The sequence below is a fragment of the Miscanthus floridulus genome, chromosome 5 (assembly GCF_019320115.1).
Source record: "Miscanthus floridulus cultivar M001 chromosome 5, ASM1932011v1, whole genome shotgun sequence".
Taxonomy (NCBI): Eukaryota; Viridiplantae; Streptophyta; class Magnoliopsida; order Poales; family Poaceae; genus Miscanthus; species Miscanthus floridulus.
The window spans coordinates 138,193,708-138,218,695 of NC_089584.1; the positions used below are offsets into that span (position 1 = coordinate 138,193,708).

General features: G+C 51.0%; 1 pseudogene; it reads right to left on the bottom strand.

Annotated features, from left to right (window-relative positions):
• Nucleotides 1–233: 233 nt before the first annotated feature.
• Nucleotides 234–22,380, bottom strand: LOC136450934 (TPR repeat-containing protein ZIP4-like; annotated as a pseudogene).
• Nucleotides 22,381–24,988: the final 2,608 nt, after the last annotated feature.

Sequence of the window (24,988 nt, forward strand, 5' to 3'; positions counted from 1 at the left end):
CGCCCAATATAAGACAAAAAATGACTTTTCCTTGCACATGAGCATACTTAAATTCTAGGACATTTATACTGACAACAAAATAACCACATACTTCTCTACAAATCATGGAAATTTTCATCATAAAATGGAAGCGCATTTGAGTGCACATCAATCATATGAAGAATATCGGTATTTATGGTTCAAACAAATGTTCTATTTATCTGCAGCCATGAAATTCCACTGTTCACAAATTTCTAAACTAGGACAGGTTGAGACATACTACCAGTACCAGACATGCTAGTACTTGGTTCCCCATCTTCATGCTACATTCATCAGGTTCTTTACCAGATAATTTCTGAAATTTCTCAAAGCATTCCTCCATCCCTGGTATATACAGCTTCATTCTGTCAAAATGCCGAGCAAGATCTAGACCCATCTTCATCCATTTTTTAGCAACAGAATGTTGCCCCAAGCCGCCCAGGTAAATATGACTTGTTCCATGCGGTTATTGCAAGCCACCTCCCTTCCTCAAATGGATATTCACCATCTCTGTCCAACCACAATCTGGTAAGCTTGTTGAAATACATCATAGGCTGCATCACTCATGCTACCACTGAAATCCTGGAGACCAGAAAGGCATACTAGTTTTCTGAGGGCAGCACTGATTACCCCATAGTTTGGCGAGTGAGAGGCAAGGGCAGTACTAATGCTGACCCTCAGGAGAAACTCAGCAACCTGGAGGTTTGGTTGGGTGCTTTCAGAAGCCATGTCTCCAAGTATGAGAAGATGACCTGGTGTACATGCTTTAGATGCTGCAAAGCTCTTGACTAATTGGAGCTGCTGAGGGTGTGCGCTAGTGTCCAGTCTATTGAGAAGCTGGTAGAAGTTGAATGTATGAAGAAAGGGCAGGTTGTTCTCCAACTGATCAGAGGTCACCGGAGCCGAAGGCAGACTCAAGGGTACTAGCTGCAAATCAGTACAAATGAATCAAAAGAATGTCCAAGAAAAACAAATCCAAACACACTGGTATCAGCAACTCTTGGTAATTGGCAAGCTCCATGTTTACCTTGCCAACCCTTCTGAGCATCTCAATGCCCTTTTTAAGGTCAGAGTCTGACAATGGAGACTTGTTTAGTTCTTCAGCCTGGAGCATGCAACTGACACTCATGATCAATGATTTGCAAATCAAGAGAAGGTTAGCATCATCTTCCCCATTACCAGAGCTGAAAAATTCAGCTGCAAGCTCAAAGAATTCAGAGGAATAATCATACTTCTTCTCTTTTACCACCTTTAAAGCCATATTCCATGAACTGACAGCAAACCAATTCAGTTCACGCAGCCCTACAGTCCCCTTTCCCAAAAAAGTTTCCACACCAAGCTCATCCATCCGTAGCTTGGCACGTCTTGAGTACTTCAGAATCTCAGCCTCAGATCCTGGCTCACGAAGGAGGAGAGCTATCAGGTTCCGGAGGACAGTGACCTCGCTCATTGGCAATGGCTTTCCAGCAGAGTAGAGGCCTAGAAGGAAGGTTAACGAAGCAACTGCCACACGGAAAGACTTGCAGACGATAGCTTCATGAATCGAGAGCGTCAGGAAGTGAGGGTTGTGTTGAGATGGAAAAGATCATCTAGGGTTAGGTCTAGCGGGTTCTCTTTAATGTGAATACAATATCGAGAGTAGAGAGACAAAGAGCAATAGAAGAAGAACATGTCGAACCTGACACCGCAGAGGGAGATGGTCCAGAAGCCGCCATCTCGTTCGTCGGTGAAGTCTGCGCATGAGCAACGACGTTCGGGGAAGAGGTCAATGAAGTCGTCGACGTCGGTAGAGCGGGGTGGCGCGGCTGGTGATTTCCCGTCACTGGTTGCGCCCCTCTGATTGGGATTAGGGTTTAGGTTTCGGTTTCGGTGGAGAGTTCGGCTCCTGGTAAACCCCGTTCTCAGAGCCGTCGACCCCCACCTCTATATATAGCGTAGTGTGACAGGGGCCCTCCAGCCATAGTGGGCTGGACGTCCCTGATTAGGACGCGGATCAAAGGCCCAACTGGGCCGTTGGGCCCAGTTTAGGATTAGAGATTAATCTAACAATCTCTCCCTTAATCTCCTAGCATCTTTCAATTTCATATCATTTACTTTTGTTCATTTCATTACAGATTAGCGCATATAGCATGTTTCATCGTCACGGTCAATTGCCGATAGATTTAACAACTACAACACACCACTCTATTCTGAAATAGATACTTAACTTTGGGCCTTCTTTTGTTCAGGAATTATAGGCTTTCCCTTAAACTCATGCCGGCTACATGTTCTCTGAACACGTTGGGTGGTAAGTCTTTTATAAGCGGATCCACGAGCATCTTTTCGGTACTTATATGCTCAAGACTTATGACATGATCCCAGACTTTATCTTTCACAACATAATACTTTATGTCAATGTGTTTGGTAGCACCACTTGACTTATTGTTGTGAGCATACTGTACTGCCGGATTATTATCGTAGTATAACTTAAGTGGTCTATATATGTCGTCAACCACCTTCAAACCGGGTATGAACTTCTTTAGCTAGTTCACCTGCCCCGTTGCCTCATAACACGCTATAAACCGTCATGCATTGTGGACGATGTAGTGACGGTTTGCTTTGAGCTTTTCCATGAAATAGCTTCTCTTGCAAGAGTGAATACATATCTAGACGTGGATTTTCTATCATCTCCCGCATAATCAGAATCTGAATATCTCACTATATAGAGTGAATCATATCTTCTATATGTCATCATGAGGCTTTTCGTTTCTTGCAAATAACGCAAGACTTTCTTTACTAATTTTTAGTGTTCTGTTCTAGGATTGCTCTGGAATCTATCAAGTAACCCGATAACAAATGCCAAGTCAGGGCGCGTACATACTTGAGCATATTGCAAGCTTTCGACAGCTGAAGCATATGAAACCAGTTTCATTTGATCGATCTCATATTGGTTCCTGGGGCATTAAAAATCTCCATATCTGTCGTCCTTGACTATAGGAGCAGGTGAGAGACTATATTTATGCATACTAAATTTCTTTAAGATCCTTTCTATGTATGCCTTTTGTGACAGTCCTAATACCCCTTTACTTCTATCTCGGTGAATCTCAATCCCTAGAATGAATGAGGCTTCACCAAGATCTTTTATATCAAATTTTGAGTATAAAAACTTTTTTTGTCTCCAGTAGTAGACTGACATCACTACTAGCAAGTAAGATATCGTCCACATACAAGACAAGGAAGATAAACTTTCCATTCTTAAACTTTGCATAGACACAATTGTCCTCTACATTCTCTTTAAACCCAAAATTCCTTATTGTTTGATCAAACTTCAAGTACCACTATCTTGAAGCTTGTTTTAATCCATAAATGGATTTCTTTAGGCGACATCCCATTCATTCTTTTCCTTCCATGACAAACCTTTCGGTTGTGTCATGTTAATATTTTCCTCCAAGTCTCCGTTGAGAAATGTCGTCTTTACATCCATCTGATGTAACTCTAAATCGCAATATGCCACTAATGCTATTATGATTATGAAGGAATCCTTACATGAGACTAGAGAAAATGTCTCATTGTAATCAATCCCTTCTCTTTGTGTAAAACCTTTTGCCACAAGTCACACTTTATATCTCTCTATATTTCCTTGAGAGTCAAGTTTTGTTTTGTAGACCCATTTACAACCTACTGTTTTGGCTTCTTTAGAAATTATTTCCAAGTCCCAAACTTTAATGGCATTCATAGATTTCATTTCATCTTACATGGCCTTAAGCCACTTTGATGAATGATCATTTCTCATGGCTTCTTCAAATGAGGTGGGATCATCCTCCATTTAAAATTCCTTAGTGTTGTATCACTTCATAGTCAACAGAAATAACTGCTTTTCTAACTCTTTGAGACCTTCTAGGGGCCTCCACATTTGGCACATCTTCTATTTGAGGCTGTTGTTGCTCCCCCTCATGTGTGGCAATAGATTCTACAGGATCCTGAAGAATAGGTTTCTCATCGTCATTCATTGTTGCCATATGCAGAATAACAACAGGTGTTGGCACCATAGTATCTTGCACTGTCGGTGCTGCGACAATAGGTAGTGAGAAAAATAGCTCATGAATTATTGGAGTGGGCGCATACACCCGCTTCTCTTCAAGGTCAATTTCTCGAGCTACCATGCTCCTCCTCATCATTTCATCCTCTAGGAAGACAGTGTGTCTCGTTTTCATAAACTTTGTATGTCTGTCTAGACAGTAGAAACGAAAACCTTTTGACTTTTCTGGGTAGCCAATGAAATAGTAACTGACTGTTTTGGGATCTAGCTTCTTAATATTTGGGTTAAATACTTTAGCCTCAGCAAGACTCCTCCACACACGTAAGTGGTTTAGTGAGGGTACTCTTCCTGTTCACAACTCATACAGTGTTTTGGGCACTAACTTACTTGGTACTCTATTGAGAATATGAATGGCGGTTTTTAATGCCTCCATCCACAGGCTCAACGGTAAGGTAGAGTAACTTATCATACTGTACACCATATCCATCAGGGTACGATTGCGTCTTTCAACTACTCTATTCTGCTGAGGTTCGCCCGGTGTAGAATACTAGGCTACTATGCCATTCTCCTATAAGAACCTTACAAAAAGACCAGGAACTTGGCCATATGGGGTATGCCGACCGTAGTACTCTCCACCTACGATCGGACCTGACTATCTTAATCTTTAAATTGTGTTAGTTTTAACTTCTGCCTTAAATATCTTAAATTTATCCAATGCTTCTGTTCTTTCTTTAATTGGATAAATGTAGCCATAACGGGAGTAATCATCTGTGAATGTTATGAACGAATCATAACCATCCACACTCTTTATAGGAAATAGACCACAGATGTCTGTGTGAATAATCTATAAAATTCTTACGCTTCGTTTGGCATCTTTCTTAATTTTCTTTACATACTTTTCTTTTATGCATTCTCTGCATTGTTCTAAAACTGAGAACTCTAATAGAGGAAGAATATCATTCTTAACTAGTCTTTCTATTCCCCCCCTTGAAATATGGCCTAAACGACAGTGACATAATTTCGATGACGCATCGTGAGCTCTCTTTCATTTTCTGTTTACATTCGCAGACGAGGATACATTCTCATTGTCGCACACAATGTTCCCATTATCGCATACAACATTCACATCATCATGTAGTGATAAAAAATAAAGTTTATTTTGTAAGATAGCAAGACCTACACATGCATTATTAAATGTTATCTTACATTTGCTATTTCCAAAATGGCAATCATATCCATCATTGTCTAAGCATGAAACACTAATCAAGTTTCTCTGTAAAGAGGGAATATAAAGTACATCTCTAAGTAAAAGTGTGAAGCCATCAGCAAGCTCTAGAGAAAGATCGCCAATAGCTTCAACATCTACTCGGACTCCATTTGCAACTTTAACGTGTCTTTCTCTTTTTTGTGTAGTTCTCGTCGAACAGAATCCCTGTAAGGATTAGCAACATGAACAGTTGCATCTGAGTCAATCTACTAAGTAGATTTCGAATACTATATATACAGGGATTCATTTATGAACGTAATAATGTTCTCACCTTTCTTTGTCATGACTATCTTTAAATAATCGGGACAATCTTTCTTATAATGTCCTGTCTTTTTAAAATAGAGACACTGGTCTTTCTCTACTGTGAACTTATTCTGCTAAGACTGATGCAGCATGGAACCTTTTCCCTTTGACTTTGAGGAGGAGTTAGCATTATTATTCTTTTTCTTGTTGTCTTTCACATAATTGATAGTGCCACCATTGACAACTTTCATTCTCTCCTTCTCTTACACACACATAGCCATGAGCCTCTCTAAGTCTCACTTCTCGGGCTGTATGTTATAGTTGACAACAAAAGTGTCAAATTCCTTTGGCAAGGAAGCAAAAATCAGATGGATAAGAAACTCTTCCTTGAGAGCCATATCTATTGGTCCTTGAGAGCCATATCTATTGGTTTTAGATTGGATGTCAAATTGCTCATCCTTAGTATGTGCTCTCTTATGCCACTATTTCTAGAGTATCTCTTTGTCACCAGCTGCTTTATCAGCTAGGTAACATATGTTTTTGAAGAGCTAGGAACTGACTCTTTATTCTATCAAGGTACTCGATGACCGTGTCATACTCTGGGATTGAGCCCACAATTGCAGGCTCAATCATGTTCTTTATCACAGCCAAACATTTTTTGTTGGCAATGACCCACTTCCTATGCTTAAAGTCATAGGACATCTTTTGGGATTCAAAATCCCTCTCTCTAGTTGCCCAAGCAGCATCAGCCTCGTTTGTCTCCCTCACCGGTGCTACAGGCTCAGTGGGACACGGTGAGGTGACTACCCAGTCCACCTCAGCCAAGATGAAGGCCAGGTCAATCTTTTTCTTCTACTCCGTGTAGTTGTCACCTTTGAGAGTGGGGATCTCTTTGATACAACCCATCAAGTTGTATCCGCCTGAAAACACAATTCATATAGAGTAATAACATAAATAATAACAACAATTGCATGCCTTGATTTCAACGTTGGTCAAAATTAAAACATACAACTGTTTATACATTAAATCTACATCACCGTTGGGCAGAAATAAAAATAATGCATAAAATCATTAAAATTACGATATTGTTATTAACAACGTTGGTCAGAAAATAACAACATCATAATCATGTCAAAATATCTTTTCTCCAATTAAATATCACGTTGGTTCAAAATAACTGGAGAATAAACTATTTCTTTAACAGTGGAAAACGTAAAAAATCAATTATCTATTTTTTCAGAAGCATTAAACTTTTCTATACTATTCTCTAAAATATTATCCTGTTGGTTTAAATTTTAACAGAGATATTAAACTAGACAAAATTCATCGAAATATGCTTCTGAAAAATTAAATAAACTTGAAACTTTATTGACTGTTCATTCTGGCCCGACCTGTAGCAACAATAAACGCCCTAGCATCACGCGCGGCCTGCACAGCGACAACGCAGCCCAGGCCGAATTTGCACCCGCATGCGCTCGCGGCGCCTCCCCCGTGCCCAGGCCGCAACCTAGGCCTGGGCCGGGAAAGTTCTTGCCTGCTTGGGCCAATTTTGACCCAATTAATCTGAGGCGCCCATGTTGATCCGACGGCCGAGCGACGATGTCGCTGGATCAAAACCCCTCGCCGGCCGCGGCTACCCCTGACACCCTAGACATTTCGCATTCTTCCCTTTCTCTCTTCTCAGCACAGCAGCTCTCAGCGTAACGAGCAGCAGTGGCGACCGAGTGACATGACGCCGTTGCCGGCCCCTTCGCCGGCGCGTGCTCCCCACGCGGGTGAGCGCGCCGCCGTTGAGCGGACTAGCGACGGCGCCCTTGGTTGGAGCTCGCACGGCTTGGCCGTCTTCCCGCGCGACGGCGAGGCGGCAGCGTGGTGCACGGCGAGGTAGGCCCCTTCCCCTTTTCCCTTTCTCCTTTTCTTCATCTCCTTTTGGATCTTCTTCTCTGTTCTTCTCGGATTTTATCCGATTGGGGATTAGGGTTAGAGTTGAGTCAAGTTAGGGTTAGGGTTTGACTCACTGGAGTCACTATTCATTTTCCCCAGTGAGTGCTTCGTGGGTTTGAGCTGGATTCCAGTTCTTCTTGAAGCCGAGTCCCTCTTCTTATTGCTTCCATTCACCCTGTTAGGGTTAGGGTCCGGTGACCCTCTTTTTTTCTCAGATCTGAATGGATCTAATCTGTTTCTTACCCCTGACATGATCTACATCTTGACAGAGAATTTCGATAGGCTAGATCTATACCCAGTGAGGCTCTGATACCATTGTTGAGATCGAAAAGATCATCTAGGGTTAGGTCTAGCGGGTTCTCTTTACTGTGAATACGATATCGAGAGTAGAGAGACAAAGAGCAATAGAAGAAGAACGTGTCGAACCTGACACCGCAGAGGGAGATGTTCCAGAAGCCGCCATCTCGTTCATCGGTGAAGTCTACGCACGGGCAACGATGTTCGGGGAAGAGGTCAATGAAGTCGTCGACGTCGGTAGAGCGGGGTGGCGCGGCTGGTGGCTTTCCATCACTGGCTGCGCCCCTCTCTGATTGGGATTAGGGTTTAGGTTTTGGTGGAGAGTTCGGCTCCTGGTAAACCCTGTTCTCAGAGCCGCCGGCCCCGACCTCTATATTTAGTGCAATGTGACAGGGGCCTTCCAGCCATAGTGGGCTGGGTGCCCCTGATCAGGGCGCGGATCAAAGGCCCAATTGGGCCATTGGCCCAATTTAGGATTAGAGGTCAATCTAACAGGTTGAAGTCAACATAGCCCACCATGGTCTTCATCAGCTTGATAGCCTCATCATCCTTCTTCTTGTGCAGAAGGATCTTAAACTAGAAAATGCATATGTATTAGTTAAAAAGTGCTAAAACTAAAAATGGAACCCTATAAAACTGACAGCATGTACAGAACATTACCTTCAGAAAGGCGTAGTTGATATTGGGTTCAACCTACAGGTATGCATTGATTCAAGCATAAGAAAGCATCACACAATATCATCTAACAAGGCAACAGGGAGAAAGATCAATACCTTTTCAGCCTCAGTTATGAACTCTTGGGCTTGATCAAGATGACGAAGTGCCATATGGCAAAGGCAAAGTACTCCGAAGCATTTTGCACGGCGGGATCTGCTTTCCTCGTCACGGGAAACATAAAGCATCTACCTCTCAATCAAATCCGCACCGATCTCGCAGTTGTTTGCATGGAAATGCTCAGAGCCACTGTTCAAAATTACAAATGCCAGCTTCAGTAGGTGCACACATTTTCTTACGAAGTACTACTGTACATGAGTTCAGTAGTGTAAGAGAATACAAACCATGTCCATAGCAGTGCATGCATTGTGTCACGCTCATGGGTGTTAGCAGGCCCATTGAACAGCGCAACCACCCTCTCATCTAACACGAGCTCAGTAATCGCTCTTGCACGCCCAGCCCCGCCGCCTGCACCCTGAACCACCGTTTTCAACACCCTCACTGCAGCAGCAAGTGCAACAAGCACCTTAAGTGCAGCATCCAGCCCCGCACTGGCTAGGTACAGCTCGGCTGCTGACACGCACAAGAATTCAGGCGCTTCCTCATTGGCCATGAGCCTACCGAGCTCCCTCTCGGCGTCCACCAATTTACCGCTGCTGAGACACGCACGCAGCGCCATGAACGCAATGCTGGAGTGCTCCTTCCCCAGCCCTGGTGAGGCTCTCGAGACCCTGGTATAGTGCAGGGTGCCTTCGTAGTCGTTGGCTTCGAGACGCTTGGCGGCGAGGAAGCGGAGGCATTGATCCTTAATCACTTGGAGCTTTGGGGTTGTAGGAGTGGATCTCGGGGTCGTCGGGGTGTCACAGCAGGGGGAGGCCGCGGCCTTCTCGCAGAGATCAAGCACTTCGGTTAGGAGGGTCGATGCGTCGATGGCGGGATCCAGGGATTTTGTGGCGAAAGCAGCCTTGCCGAGGAGGAGGTACGCCTCGGCGAGGGCTTTGACCCCCTCAGAAGACGCCGCGGCGAGGGGCTTTGTGAGACCCCACTAAATGAGCCGCCAGTTTGGTGGGGTGGGCCGAATGGATGAGCACTGTAGCATCATGGAACTGTAGCTGCAGAATTTAGTCCCACGTCGGAACCAGAGGCAGTGCTGAACCAGCATAAAAGCCTAGACTAGGAGGCTATTAACTTCGGATCGGTTCTTTTGCGTGAAGTGAGGATGAAATCGCAAGAGAGTTAATTAGCAGGCGTGGTCTATTCAACGTGTAGAGTGGATCTTAGCCGTCATCTCGGGTCGGGGCGTTACAAGTTATGTGAGACCCCATCACGGTGATGCGAGTTACTATAGCATCATGGAGCACTGTAGCTATGGGAATTTAGTGCCACATCGGAAACAGAGTGGAACCAGAGGCAGTGCCGAACCAGCTTAAAAGCCTGGACCTAGGAGGTTGTTAACTTCGGATCGGTTCTTTTGCGCGAAGCGAGGACGAAAGCGCAAGATAGTTAATTAGCAGGCGTGGTCCATTCAATGTGTAGAGTGGATTTTAGCCGTCATCTCGGGTCGGGGCGTTACAAATGGTATTCAGAGCCAACTCTCGCGGTTTCACGGATATATGGCTCGGGAGCTCGGATAGGTTGCGCATGGCTCTGCAAGAGCATGGCACTTGGGCCGAGGAGCTGGAAATATGGACGTGGGCCAAGAGAGTCGATCCTAGACATTTATCTCGTTTGGGTAGGTTGGTTCGGCTCTCGACGAGGACATCGAGTCCTCAAGGGTAGGTGTATGTGAGACCCCACTAAATGGGCCAAGTTGGGCCGGTCTGGTGGGTCGGGCCGAATGGCCGAGCACCATAGCAACAAGGTGATGTGAGTACTGTAGCATCGCGGAACACTGTAGCTATGTAATTTAGTCCCACGTCGGAACCAGGGGCAGTGCCAAACCAGCTTAAAAGCCTAGACCTAGTGGGTTGTTAACTCTGGATCGATCCTTTTGCGTGAAGCGAGGACGAAAGCGCAAAAGAGTTAATTAGCAGGTGTCGGTGTTTTGGACCGGGGATCCTCAACCAACTAGTGAATTTGTGCTGCGTGTTCCCAATCCCGGATAGTGATGCAAAGAGACACAAGGCTTATACTGGTTCAGGCAATTGGTGCCCTACGTCCAGTCTGAGAGATCGATCTTGTATTCCTTGCACTGGAGTGCTTGTAGTAGGGGGTTACAAGCTAGGTGAGAAAGGGAGCTAGTCCCAGGTCTCGGCGGGGAGTGATGTGGGCTGCTTGAGACGTTGCTCTCAGGCGGCCAGGCAGTGTGCGTGTTATAGGGTGTTGTTCTTTGTGAGTGCCCCTGTCCCACTAGAAATGGCCCAAGTCCTTTCCTTTTATAGTTTGAAGGGGGGACAAGGGTAGTACATGTGCTAACTATACGGCGTCGTGTGAACAGAGGTGGCGTGTCCGAGCCCTGTAGCCTGTTCCTGTGGTGGTGTGGTCATCGGAGTGGTCCGTCCTTGGGGCGCTGGGGCGACGTGCTGGTCACATCCGATCCTATGCGCCATGGGAGCCCAGGGCTGCCTCGGAGTGGGCGCGACGGTCAGCGTGCGAGTCACTGTGGATTGACTGCGCGCGAGGCCGAGGCCAAACCACAGTGGGGGGTCTCGGCAGACGTGAATCCCGAGATAGCCGAGACCCTGGCACAGAGTGCTGAGGCCCGGAGGAGGCGGTCGATCTGACACGCTGGTTCAGAGGTGATGATGATCCGGGCCAGATTTCCCATGCTGCGTTGTCTTCGGGGCAGGAGTTATAGGGCATAGTGTAGTGCGGGCGCTGATCGTGGGCTCAGCGCCAGAACACAGTGGCCGGTAATCCCCGCCATGCCCTGTCTCAGCCAGTATGGCGCTGATGCGACTTCTTGTCTCGTCGGCCTCTCCGCGGTGTCGAGCCATCGCCCGGCTAAGATTGCGGGAGTGGTTGACGTATTAATGGGACGTGACATGCTGTCGAGAAGACCGGTCGAGGCGGGAGCAACGGGTTGTTGTCAAGCCAGCCTCGAATGATACGGAGGATAGCAGTCTCATCTGAGGCTGGACGCACGGGGTCTCGGGCGAGACGGAGATTGGGCTCCTTGCCGAGGCCTCCCGCGAAAGGCCTCGCGTGAGGCAGAGATTGCGTCAGGGCGCCGAGACCTCCCGTGCGAGGCCTCGGGCGAGGCAAAGAGCCGGTTGGCTCGGATGAGGCTGGTGATGAGTCCATGGCTTACCCTCTAGCTTTGTTGTTGATGGGATTTAAGTGACCCTTTTGGTGTATGCTTGGGGTACCTTATTTTATGGTATCCGACAGTAGCCCCCGAGCTTTAGGGGGAGTGCGTGCACTCTCCCTAAGGGTTTGTCGAGATCTAGCTTGTCGGCTCTTGTAGGGATTGTGTTTTGCTTCTTAAGGTTTCGGTGGGTGCGCGCGAGCGCACCCGCCAGGTGTAGCCCCCGAGGCCCTGGAGGAGTGGAGTCACTCCTCCAGGGGCTTTTTTTGTGTTTTGAGTGAAGAGTTTTTATCGTATTTGCCGAACCCAGAAGTGCGAGTTCGGGTCACGAGGGTCTCAGCGAGGTTGCAGGAAGAGCCCCCTAGCCTCCGCACGGAGCAAGAGGTTCGTCAGGGGTTCCCTCGGCTTTTTGTATGACCCTCACGCTTCCTTTTCGCTCGGAAGGAGGGGTGGAATGTGCTTGGCTACCCTCGGTGGGCACGAGAGTTGGCACTTCCGGTGAGCTGTTATCGGATAAGTTCGAGTGGAGGCCCGTGCCCCGTTCGCTAGGGGACGGCTAGCGGTCTAGAGACGCACTCCAAGAGTACTAAAGGGTTTCTCTAGTGGGTGCCGAGGCCGTTCGCTGGGCCTCGGTGGCTCGGTGCCTCCCTACGGTGGGATCCCATTCAGAGACCTCCCTGCCGGTCTCGGACACAACTTGGGACACCCCAAGCGATTGTTTGCTCGGGCCTCAGCCATTCGTAGGCTCACCCAAAGTCGTCCCTGACTCTATTGCCCTGGGACGGCTATCAAAACCTTAGGGGGCCCAGCCTTCGAACCCCTAGACCGTAACGGGCTCGGTGCCCTTTATTGTATTCATAACGAAACTTCTAGCGCGGGCTTAGATCGCTTGTCTTTGTCTTGGGTGCAAGAGGAGCCCCTGAGCCTCCGCCTGGAGCAAGAGGGCGGTCAGGGGTCCCCTGGCTTTTTTGTTCAACCCTCACATATCCTTTTTGTTCGGACGGAGGGTTTGTTTGCTGAGCCCATTTGGGTGCGAGCCGGAGCCGCTGGGTCTCGGCAAGGTTGCAGGAAGAGCCCCCTAGCCTCTGCACGGAGCGAGAGGGCCATCAGGAGCTCCCTTGGCTTTTTGTATGACCCTCACGCTTCCTTTTCGCTCAGAAGGAGGGGTGGAATGTGCCAGGCTACCCTCGGTGGGCACGAGCGTTGGCACTTCCGGTGAGCTGTTATTGGGTAAGTCCGAGTGGAGGCCCATGCCCCGTTCGCTAGGGGATGGCTAGTGGTCTAGAGACACACTCTAAAAGTACCAGAGGGTTTCTCTAGTGGGTGCCGAGGCCGTTCGCTAGGCCTCGGTGGCTCGGTGCCTCCCTACGGTGGAATCCCATTTGGAGACCTCCCTGCCGGTCTCGGACACGACTTAGGGCATCCTAAGCGTTTCGCTTGCTTGGGCCTCAGCCCCGTATAGGCTCGCCCACAGTCGTCCCTGACTCTGTTGTCCTAGGGCGGCTGTCGAAACCCCTAGGGGCCCAGCCTTCAAACTCCTAGACCGTAATGGGCTCGGAGCCCGGTTCCTTCATCTTAAAGGAATAGGGTGGGGGGAATATCTTCCCCATCGGCTTGGCAACGGGTGGTGCGCCTTTTGAGGTGGTTTCTTGGGGAGGTGAAATGACGCCTGCTGCCGTAGTGGTTGAGCGTGATATGGTGGATGGGACGTAACTGTTCCCATAATTAATGAGAAAGAAGTGGGCGCATGGGCGATAAAATCAGATCATGGTTAACCGTGCCAGAACGAGGGGAAACTTCCCCGATTTCATCGCCCATCTATTTCGCCTTCACCCTACATAAATACTCAAAGAGTCTCGCCCCTCCTCACCTTACCTTGCCTGCGTTAGCTCTACCTCCATCGAGCCGTCGCTAGAGCAGCAGGTGCCGAGAAGAAGAAGGGAGAAGAGCGAGCCAGGGAGAAAGCGAGAAAGAGCGAGAGAGTGAGAGAGAGAGAAAAACTCACCGCCGCATCCGATCCCTCCACCGCACTCATGGCCGGTGACATTGTTGTCATCGAGGCGGACCCTTGGGATCCTTCCGACGTTACCGTGGAGACGCTCAAGTCGCTCGTCGACGGCGGACTCCTTCGTCTAGTGACGGACCCCAATAGGCTGGAGTGGATCGCTCCGTATCGTGAGCCAGAGCTGAGGCCTCGTGACGGCTATGTCATGAGCTTCATCTCCTTTCACGAGCGCGGCCTCAATGTCCTGGTAGATCGGTTCATGCAGGCGCTCCCACACTACTATGGCGTGGAGCTCCACAACTTCAACCCCAACTCCATCGCACAGGCGGCCATCTTCGTTGCTGTCTGCGAGGGGTACTTGGGGATTGCTCCCCATTGGGAGTTGTGGCTCCATCTCTTCTGGGCAGGGCACACCACTAAGCCGACGGGCATGTCGGGCATGAGGAAAGTGACGAGGGCTGGCGACTACACTCTCCAAGTGCGCTAGGACCGCCAGCACCTCTACATCCTGGCCCAGCTCACGTCATCCAATCGTCGATGGTACACGAGCTGGTTCTACATTCGCAACGACGACGGAGGACTTCCCCCTACACCGGGTGGATTGTGGGGAGCTGCTCGGAGAGGTGGAAGTACGGCGTCCTAAGGGACAACTAGCCCAAGCTACAGCCGCTTCTAGAGGGGCTGGAGAGGCTACAGGGCCATGGCCGTACCATGGCTGTGGTCATGGCTGCCTTCCACCGCTGGAGGGTGCTACCACTGATGGCTCGGCAGCAGCGGCTGTTTGAGATGAGGCCGGGTGAGCCCATTGAGGGCATCTGGATGTCCTCCTCCGCCCTTTCCAATGAGGAAATTCTTCATCGGGTGGGGGAGACGGTAGAGGCAAAGCTAAGGGGCGGCAACTTGACCCCCATCGCGATGCAACCATCGCAGGGGTTCCTCTCACTGGTAAGTTGTGCGCCGCTGTAGCCCTCGAGTCTCCCCGTTTCTTCTTACTTCTTGTTCCCTTATGCGTGTTCATCGTTCCTGCAGGGGATGAGGGACGTGCGCTCCTCTCCGCCGCCTATTCCTGAGGACGCAAGGTGGCGGGCGATCAACCGGGCGCACGCCGATGCGTAGAAAAAACAAAAAGACGCCAAGGTGGTGAAGCGCATGAAGAAGATCCTCGCACGCGAGGAGCTGGACAAGCGCCGCCATCAACAAAGGAAGGATGGTCTCCCGTTGGAGGAATCCCTGTCGCCGTCACTGTCGACGGAGGCCTCGGATGGGGATGACGAGGGCGAGGTGGGGCGAGGTCCCCTAGACCATCTCCCTGACATAGTGGAGGTGGTGCCCGGGGCGTTGGCAAGTAGCCCGACACTCCTAGGAGGAGGAGGAGCGGACCTGGGGTCGGTAATTGCCTGCTCGGGGGCCGAGGCTGACATGCCCAAGGCGCGGGCGTTGGGCAAATGCGTCGTTAGCCCGGTGGGCTCGATGGCGGCGGTGGAGGCGACGCAACTTCCCCCGTAGAGGACCGAGGGGGCGCCGGGGTCCGTTGAGGACCAACCGGCACCGATGGACATGGAGGCGATGCCTCTGCCACCGCCACCGCCTTTGCGGACGAGGGTCACCGTGGTGAAGCGGTTGCCACCCCACTCGAGGTAGGTGTATTTTTGGTGGGGTTGTAGTGCCTTCTGTTTGTTCTTTTGTCTTGTACTGACCCTGTGAACGTCTTGTCCTTAGCCGGAAGCGACCTACGGAGGTGCCTACCTTGGCACCCCTTAAAGCACTCAAGGTTAACCCTAGCTCCACCGCCCACTGGGTGGTGGAGGCGCAAGCCACCCTGCATCATGGCGCGGCGTCAGCGAGGGCTGACCCGAGGGAGCCGGCCACTCTAGGAGGGGCTACCGAGGTAGCCTTGACACAGGAAGGGGAGGTAGCGCCTCTGCCCCACGATGGCGAGGCTTGTGGGTCAGATGTGGCCAAGGTTCCCTTGGCCGCCGAGACCACTGGGACTGAGGTCCCCGGGGTTTCATAGGCCAGGGCGACGGAGACTGCGGTGCCTGGGACCATTGAGGCTGCTACGGCGGGCACCGGGGCCCTCGCGACCGCCGAGGCCATGATGGCGGAGGCCGGAGCCCCCGAGACCACTGAGGCCACGATGGCAGAGGCCGGAGCCCCTAGGACCACCAAGGCCACGATGGCAGAGGCCGGAGCCCCTAGGACCACCAACGCTGACATGATTGTGGCGGAGCTGCCAGCCCAGGAAATGGAGATGAAGGTGGCGAAGGCCTTGGCGACACCCTTGGTTCAGGGCCCACCGCCGTTGCGAGAGAGCGCCCAGGAGGTGGAGATTCTTTCGATCTCCTCCGACAATACTTCCTAGGCGTAGGAGATGGCCGGCGCCGAGGCGACCGGTGTCGGTTCCAACTCTGGGCGAGGGAAGCTCAGCCCTCGCGTGGGTGCGACCCAAACCCCATGGGTGGAACCACCCGTGTGTCCTGTGGCAAAGCCAGGTTGATCCCGAGGCAGAGCCTCTGTTTGCCCTTGAGGACACGACCGAGGGCGGTCGCTGGGACACATTCGAGCAGTACCGCCAGCTGGCGGAGCGGTCTCTACGGATGGCGCTGTCCGTGGTGGCCAACGATTTGCCCAGAGTCACCCAGGTTCATGCTTTCTTTTCCCATGCAGTGGTCTTTTTCTGAGCTTTCTCTGTAGGGATTGACCCCTGTTCTGTTTCCCCTGGGAGCTCGAGACCCAATCTCTTAGGAAGTCGGTCTTCCTCCGCCAGGAGAGGGATGTCTAGGACCAGCTTTAGCGGCAGAAGGGCCTCCTTGCTGGTGCCAACGAGCTCCTATCGGCGCGGAGCGCAGAGGTGGAGGACCTCCACCTTCGTTGTGCCAATGCGAAGGTCAAGGCGGCCACGGCCCAGGAGCAGCTCGCCCCTCTGGCGGCGTGGGTCAAGGAGTTGGGGGAGGAGCTCACCCACACGGTCAGTGATCAGGATGCCTTCAAGGCTCGAGCCATAGAAGCTACGGCCTCGGCCACGGCTCTTGCTAGGTAGCTAGGGGTGGAACAGAATGTGCACCAGCTGACAAAAGGTGCTTTGGATGAGGCCCTTGCTGCAACTGAGGCCTCGTGAACCGAGGCTGTGGTTTGGAGGGGGACGGCCGAGGGTGAGTCCTAGTCCCCTCATTTTATTTTCTTTTCCTTATGTTCATTCCCTAACTTCCTTGTGTGACGCAGAGCTGGGGAGTGAAGCTTCTAGGGTGGCCGAGGCTTCTTAGGTCGAGGCCCAGCGCCTGAAGGAGAAGGCCAAGGCCCTACGCTAGAAGGAGAAAGCCGAGGCCTGTCAGGTCGAGACCCGACGCTGGGAGCAGAAGGCCAAGGGTGAGTTCCGTAGGCTTCCGCCCCTAATTTAGGTTGTTTTTTCCCTCGTTCAACCTCATTCCATTTTTCGTGGTGCAGAGTCAGAGGCAGAGGTTACCCGGGCAGCTGAGGCTTCCAGCACGGTGGAGACGGTGCTCGAGACTGAGATCGGGGAGCACGAGGCGCTGAAGAGTGCCGCCCGTGTCACCTGCGATGCCCTGGCGGTCGAGGGGGTTTAGTCAGGCAGCTCCCTTGGGAGCCGTTGGACTGCACTGAGCGGTCAAGTGTGTGAGCAGCTCCGAGGAGCGCTACACACGGGCATTAAGTGCACGCTGGCCGTCATCGCCTCGCACTACGTTGGTGTCGACCTTCAAGCCATTAGCGATGGCTACGTCTTGCCCGATGATGATGACGAGGCCGACGAGGTGGTGACGAAGCTATTGGAGGCGGCGGAAGGCCCTGGCACCACGCTGGCAACGTTGTTTGAAGAGGAGGTGGTCCCTCCCTCGCCGTTGGAGGTGCTGAGCCTTGACCTGGGCCCAAGTGGCCATGTAAATAGAGTAGGAATTAAATTTGAATCGTAACGCTTGTGGCCGTTGAGGCCTTTCTTTTTAAAGTACTCGTGTTTCTTTAATCATTTGTCTTGTATTTCTGAGCCTTTGCCCTCTTGTTGTCTCCGATCTGATTTCTTTGCAAAAAACCTCTTTGGAGCCTAAGCCATCCCCTAGGCGAAAGGTGGTGAGGGAGCACCGTAGCCCAGAGGCTTAGGTCGTCTCGCGACTCAACCGGCCTTCTGGCCCTAAGACAGGCTTTTGGTCCTTGGGTTTTCCGCAACCGATTTGTCAGAGCGTGCTAGAGGGTTTGGCGTAGGATTTTTTTTGAAAAACAACTAAAAATGGTGCGTGGGACTTTAGGGGGAATCCCCCATCTAGCCCCCAAGGGAGATTCAGTTCTGCGAAGGCAGAGCCAAGTTTTGCTTATAGCGTCATCATATTGCCGAGACCAACGATAGGCTCGGGGAATTTCTTGAAAAATTAGAACAACTAAAAAACGGGTTTCAGTTGTATTCCGAGAAACAATATATACAATGCTTGGAATTTTAAGGATAAAAGCGACGTAGCTGTTCTATGTTCCAAGCGTTGGTGAAGATTTTGCCTTTTTTGTTGGCTACCTTGTAGGTCCTGGGCTTCAGCACTTGGGCGATGATGTACGGTCCTTCCCATGGTGGTGTCAGCTTGTGGTGGCCCTTGTTGCTTTGTGCTAGCCTCAACACCAGGTCGCCTACCTTCAAGTCTCAGCCTTGGATGCTCGTGGGGAACGCTTTCCACCAAGGGTTCTACTGGCCAATGGCGGTCGCCGACGCCACCAAGCTAGTACGCTCCTACGAAGGATGCCAGTACTATGCTCGGCAGACACATCTCCCGGCCCTTGCCCTACAAACCATCCCCATCACGTGGCCGTTCGCCGTGTGGGGGCTCGACATGGTCGGGCCTCTACAAAAGGCCCCCGAGGGCTAGATGGTTCAGGAGAAGGACTGCGATCTTCCTCACTGTCATATCGGCTACCTCGATGCGGATGGTAGCCTCGAGCGGGCCCCTCCCTGTCGTGGCGTTGTCGTCGGCTGATCACCTCGTGGTCGCCCTGGGCCTTGCGTCGGTTGTCGAGGTGGTCGTGGACCGGGGGGGACCCTATTGATGGTTGGCGCCTGAGCAGGCTCAGGACAAACCAAGGCCTCCCTATCCTGCCGATGCGGTGTTGAGGGGAGGTCCGAGACGGCACCACGCTGCCTAGAGGCGGAACTCTCGGCCTGCTGCACTGCGGTGGTCTCGAGGAGATCTTGGAGCTCGCCACAAACCCATCGTCCTTCTGTGGTGGAGGGCTCAAGCATCACGCGCACTAGCATTGCCGCAGCCGTGACATTCTGGCTAGCGCGATTGAAGATTGGGGGACGATCGTCCCCTTTGTTGTCGTTGATGCGATGGTGCACGTTGCGAGCCCATCGCTAGGCTCCTCCGTCGTCACCATAGCCTTGCTGCTCCTGCTCGAGAGTGCTTTGGAGCTATTGCAGAAGGAGTTGATCTTGCTTGACCTTGGCCTGAAGCTCACGGAGTTGTTCCAGGTCCGGGCGTTAGAATTGTCCGGGGGCAAGGTTCTCGTTCCGTGCTGCGGGTGGGACAATGCGCAAAGGCGTAGCATCGCCCATTCCCTGATGAAGCAGAGTGCGGTTGTCTGCCCCCTCATCCTCGTCGCCCGTGCTTAGCATCCCAAGTCCGACGTGGAAGCACTCATGAGTGGGATCGTAAGTACCTTCATCGTCAGAATCGGAGTAGCCAAAGCAATAGTCGCTTGCGGCCAAGAAGCGATGCATGGTTTCATGATCATGGAGGTCGGAGAAATCTGCTCTGGCCCATGCCTTGTCCTCCTCCAAGGAGTCAGCGGGGGTGTGGGTCGACATGGCGGTGTCAAAGTTGAAAGCGAAGCGCTGGCGGTGCTCTGAGAGATCCGCGTGAGCGGAAGTGTAGGCGTAAGCATAAGAGGCGGCGGCGTTTCTCAACCTGAAGGGGTATTGAGAAGGCGTCGTCGCCAGGCTCTGCTTCGCCAGAGTTGGCTCCTCAGAGAGCGGTGGAGCGGAGCTTGATGTCGGGGCGTCACCGGGTGCCACCGGCGTCTTTCCCTTATCCAGGCTTAGGCTAGATAGGTCCCCAATCAGGGGCCTTGCGCCAATAGCTGGTCGTGGGATACCATCAGAGAGCGGTGAATCGCCCTAGGTTTGCGTGGCATCGAGGTAACCCTGCTCGCGTCGTGCCTAGCGAGCGCGGTGAGAACGGCCGCCCAGGCGCCGCCTATGCCTGGGCCACCGATGCATGACGTCGTCGTCGGTAGGCGGGGCTCGGGGTGTGAGAAGTACCATGTCGTACTCATGCCCTAGAGACATGAACTCTGGGCTCCCAAACCAGACCACCATGCCGAGACGCAGCGGTCGTATAGGGTCTGCCATCTAGAACTTGTTGGGATAATGAAATTGACACGCAGAATCCCCTACCTGGCACGCCAACTATCGGTGTTTTGGACCAGGGGATCCTCAACCAACTAGTGAATTTATGCTGCGTGTTCCCAATCCCAGATGGTGATGCAAAGAGACACAAGGCTTATACTGGTTTAGGCAATTGGTGCCCTACGTCCAGTCTGAGAGATCGATCTTGTATTCCTTGCAACGGAGTGCTTGTAGTAGGGGGTTACAAGCTAGGTGAGAGAGGGAGCTAGTCCCAGGTCTGGGCGGGAAATGATGTGGGCTGCTTGAGATGTTGCTCTCAGGCGGCCGAGCAGTGTGCGTGTTACAGGGTGTTGTTCTTTGTTAGTGCCCCTGTCCCACTAGAAATGGCCCAAGTCCTTGCCTTTTATAGTTTGAAGGGGGAACAAGGGTAGTACATGTGCTAACTATACGGCGTCGTGTGAACAGAGGTGGCGTGTCCGAGCCCTATAGCCTGTTCCTGTGGTGGTGTGGTCATCGAAGTGGTCTGTCCTTGGGGCGCTGGGGCGACGTGCTGGTCACATCCGATCCTGTGCGCCATGGGAGCTCTAGGGCTGCCTCGGAGCGGGCGCGGCGTTCAATGTGCGAGTCACTGTGGATTGACTACGCACGAGGCCGAGGCCTGGTTGGTGCCGAGGTCGAACCACAGTGGGGGGTCTCGGTAGACATGAATCCTGAGATAGCCGAGACCCTGGCGTAGAGTGCCAAGGCCTAGAGGGGGCGGTCGATCTGACACGCTGGATCAGAGGTGATGATGATCCGGGCTAGATTTTCCATGTTGCGTTGTCTTCAGGGCGGGAGTTATAGGGCACAGTGTAGTGCGGGCGCTGATCATGGGCACAGCACCAGAACACAGTGGCCGGTAATCCCCACCATGCCCTGTCTCAGCCGGTATGGCGCTGATGCGACTTCTTATCTCATCGGCCTCTCCACGGTGTCGAGCTATCGCCCGGCTGAGATTGCGGGAGTGGTTGACACATTAATGGGACGTGACATGCTGTCGAGAAGACCGGTCGAGGCAGGAGCAATGGGTTGTTATCAAGCCAGCCTCGAATGATATGGAGGATAGCAGTCTCATCTGAGGCTAGACGCATGGGGCCTCGGGTGAGACAGAGATTGGGCTCCTTGCCGAGGCCTCCCGCGAAAGGCCTCACGCGAGGCGGAGATTGCGTTAGGGCGCCGAGACCTCCCATGCGAGGCCTCGGGCGAGGCGGAGAGCCAGTGGGCTCAGATGAGGCTGGTGATGAGTCCATGGCTTACCCTCTAGCTTTGTTGTTGATGGGATTTAAGTGACCCTTTTGGTGTATGCTTGGGGTACCCCATTTTATGGTACCCGACAGCAGGCGTGAAGCGAGGACGAAAGCGCAAGAGAGTTAATTAGTAGGAGAGTTAATTAGCAGGCGCCTGCTAATTAACTCTCTTGCGCTTTCGTCCTCGCTTCGCGCAAAAGGACCAATCCAGAGTTAACAACCTCCTAGGTCTAGGCTTTTAAGCCGGTTCAGCACTGCCTCTAGTTCCACTTTGGTTCTAATGTGGGACTAAATTCCTGTAGCTACAGTGTTCCATTATGCTACAGCCCACCAGACTAGCCCAACTCGGCCCATTTAGTGGGGTCTCACAGGCTTGGACCGGCTTAGCAATGCGACGGCGAGGGCATGCTTGCCCTGACTCGATGCCGCGCGCGCGTGAGGTTGAGGTCCAGCAGGATGTCCCAATCCTCCTCCATGTCAGCGGCATAGACCAGCGGCGTGGCCTTCTCGAAGCAGGCGGAAGCGAGGTTGGCGCGGCTGAGGTCAAGCCAGACTAGGGTGGTGCTGTGGAAAAGGGACGTCGCCTTCGCAGTGGCGTTAGGAAGGCTTTCCGAGAGGCCAGCGATGAGGAGGAGCTCCGGCGCCGCTTGCCGAATCTCCATCTCTGCGACCGCGGCCTCGGGGGCCCTCGTAGGGAAGTTGTGGTTGGTGCGGTCGACGCACGTGTTCTAGAGGCAGAAGGCAAGGTTCCATACCTTGAGCCTGAATGCCCCATTGAGACCCAAGGAGGAGGAGGAAGCGGCGGATGCGAGGTTGGTGAGGAGGCAACGGAGATCGGCACCGAGCTTCTCTAGGGAAGAGGAATCAGAGGCGTCGAGCGCCTCGACGTCGGTGATGACCCTGTTGAGGTTGGTGTGGAGGATGGCGTGCGGCGGCAGTGGCCGGTACTCAGTGGAGAGCTAGGAGATCTAGTACTCGGGTGAGAGCTTGGAGATCTTCATGGGGTTTAGGATTCGACAACTTCCGATCGAATTGAATTGAGTGGTGATTTTGAGCGAGAAGGGAGGCTAGGTGTGGGGGTGGCGGCAGTGGAGGCTGGAGAAGGAATTCCAGGATGACAAATAGGGGGAGGGGGAGAATTCGAATTTTGAAATGGTTGGCGAACGTCGACTGCCGATGCCGACTCTGTTTTTATATCGGGAGCCTTGTAGAAGATAACTGAACGAATGCACTGGTTGTCTGGTTGTATCTTCCACTTGGGGCTTCTGCAATGCAGTGAGGCATGCTTCCCCAATGCAGTGAGCTGGCGTGCTTCCCCAACCACCTGTTAGGCAGCGAGTGTTCCATGTCACAGAGATGGTAGTCTTGCATGGTGTCAGAGGATCCTGCAGGAGAGGCGATGGTCGCATCTGATGAAAAGCAGAGAAAGCAATTGGAGCGAGCGTTGCAGTGATGGAGCGGCACACAGCGGCTGCAACCCTCGGGACCACTTCTAGTTCCCGTGACATCTACCACAACAAGCGGGAACTCCAATCTCTGCGCGCCAATTTCTATTACCCCGAAGTCACATCTGCTTCCTTCTTGCTTTTTTGCCATCATCGCCGCCGCCACTATTGCCGCCCATCGATTCGTCCTCCATGCCTTTCCTGCTGCGAAGGAGAGTCACCAAAATGCCGGCATCCCTGTGATCTGACTCTTCGTCCAACCACCACTCATCGTCGAACTCTGTAGGTTCATTGGTGTCTAACCCTAGGTGATTTTAGTTATATATGCATTCGTTTCCTTGCCTGACTTGAGTGATTCCCCGTCAAAATCTGTGAATATTTGTTATCTTTCACTAAATTGCAATGGGGTCTTGTCGATCTGGTTGTTTTCTAATTTTTTTTGGAAGATTCAAAGAAACCCCAAATGTTGGCTGGACGGATGAGTTTGATTAATTGTTTAGTTTGGGCAGGTTCATTCCTAATGAAAATATGAGATTAGATTACAGTAATATGATGTCCAAAGATCAAAGTAATCTATGATTTTTTTATTGTTCATGGTTCCTAAAACTTATGGAACAAAACAACACTTTTTTGGCGATTGGAATGTCTATTGTTGAACATTATTGAACTACAGTACATCCATAGGTAGTAGAATATGGCATACTCATGCAGCTCATGCTGTTAATGATTGGTGTTTTTTTTCTTACCATGTATAGTTGTTTGGCTCATACCTTTTCTTACCATGTATAGCTGTTTTCTAGTGAGTACTGGTAGAGAAAGATGCTATTTTTCTTGAACTGCAATCACAGTAGTAGTACTGAATCATGTTGTCCATTGCTTATGAAACATTTAATCTTCTAGAATTATTATTATTGTTACATACTTCTAACATTATTTATCAAATTTCCTACCTTGTAGTACCATTGTTTCTTGCTCAATCACAATTGAGTATCGTCCAAGAGGTGGTTTCATGTACTTTCTTCAAGGTGTGGATGGTGCTACATCCTCAACCTTTGGACCATCCTTGCGCCCACAGCATCCTGCCTACCAAGCGCATCATTTTATTATGCCATATACTCATTTCATGGGACCACCACCACCACCTGGCAATACACACAGCTCCCCATGGGCCTCCGATTCTAGGAGCCCGAGTCTAGCAAACATCGGTTAGCATCAGGTAACAATCGATGTGGAAGCAACAGATGATGATTCAAGGCAAAGGATGCACTACACTCCTAAGAAGGATGTCAGATTAGTAAGCTCCTACTATTGTTGCCCTTACTGAATCTACCAATTGATTCATGCATAATTGTTGCCCTTACTACTGAAAACTTATTTACCACTGCATGTCCATCTTGTTTACTTCATATAGGTTAGCGCATGGATAAACAACTCTACAGATCCTATTGAAAGAAATTCCAAAAATCTTGCTCATTATTGGGAGGAGGTTACTGCAGCATACAACTTGACCACACCAAGTGACCGTAAATGTGATGTGAAGCATATGAAAAAAACATTGGTACAAGACTACAAAGAAGGTATCATGTTTCAATGGTTGCTACAATCAACTAGAAGGGACTTATGTGAGTGAGCGGTCTGATGAGCAATTAATGGAAGAAGCCCTAGAATTGTATTGCAGTAGGTGCAAGCACCATTTCAACTACGTGCATTTGTGGAAGATCGTTCGCCGTAGTCCAAAGTGGAATGCTCACATTGCAGTTGAATGTCAAGGCACGAAGAGGTCGTGTGATGAGTTAGATGCCAACAGGGTGGCTCCAAATGTGCGTCCAGTGGGCTGCAAGAAAGCTAAGAAAATGAAAGGAGCTGCTAATGGGTCTGCAACTACAGTGGTTGAAGAACAACTGGAGAAACTAGTTAATGCTCAGTCAGAGATTACTGAAGGCATAAGTAACATGAAGGATTTCCAAGAATGCATCTCAAATCAGAAAGTGGAAGCTGCAAAGTTGACATACATGGCAGCTAAGGAAAACAAGGAATCCAAAGTGTTAGAGAATAACTCAAAGACCATGGAGCACAGGGAAAAAAATGATGGATAAGTTTTATGATATGTTGAAGGTGGACACTTCTAAGATGGAGCCATGGGCTAAGGAGGCTCATGTGGGGG